We start from the raw sequence: 1,032 nt of genomic DNA, 5'->3' as shown, positions 1-1,032 counted from the left end.
TTCCGTGCAATTTGAACTTCTTCCCGCAGTACCATCATATGCCACCTCTTGAAATGTTTGAATGTTATAATGTCACAGAATGATGATGATGATGACAATAATAATAATAATAAGAAGAAGAAGAAGAAGAATATCTGGGTGTGTGTAAACTGTGTATGCCATCCCCTTAATCTTTTTATAAACCTAAAATGATCCTTCAAAATAAATATTTTTTAAATAGTCTATTCTGGCAGGTAGGTATCTATCTATTAAAATCAATTCCAGCAGAGATTCTTTTAAAATGGACGAAATCCAAATTTCATTTATCGCTGTGTTTACGTTTATCAGTTTACTGATTATTATCTCCTAATGAATAGGAAAATCAAAGTTGCTGCTTATATCTTTATGTGAGAATCTTCATTGTGTTTTAACATCTACTTGCCAAATGCTTACTGAGTTTAGCTGAACTGAACCAGATATAAGGAAAGATGAGAGAAAAACGAAGTTATTCTAGTAACAAGAAAACCTCATTATTTTTCAAGGTCATCACATGTAATTTACTCCTTTAGGAACTACAGATTTACCCCATCACACTCAACATAAAAGACTCTGAAGGTCAACAATCAGACCTTGAACTATTTACAGACTTTTCTTTTTTCTATCAATATTTTGTTTTCTTTTGTTGCTTTGTTTTGCTCTGTCTTGTTTTTTGTGCATATTATTATCTCTGCATGTATATCCAGATAAGATAGGTGGGATAAACAATTTGGAGGAGAAAACAATGGACTGACAGTCCAGGGGGTACATGGGAGAGGGAGAGGCAGGGGTAAGGAAGTGGTTGTTAATAAACTCAGGGACAAGGGAACAACAAGTGATCTAAAATAAATGGCAAAGTGGTATAGGAGTCCTGGTAGGGCTTGATCAAGGACAATGTAACCGAGAGGAATTACTGAAACCTAAATGAAGGCTGAGCATGATAGCTGGACAAGAGGAAAGTAAAAGGAAATAGAGGAAAGAACTAGGAGGCAAAGGGCATTTATAGAGGTCTAAATA

This window comes from Echinops telfairi, unplaced genomic scaffold (assembly GCF_000313985.2).
Source record: "Echinops telfairi isolate 266 unplaced genomic scaffold, ASM31398v2 ScPeMD7_7468;HRSCAF=8506_0, whole genome shotgun sequence".
NCBI lineage: Eukaryota > Metazoa > Chordata > Mammalia > Afrosoricida > Tenrecidae > Echinops > Echinops telfairi.
Note: the sequence above shows the minus strand (reverse complement) of the source record.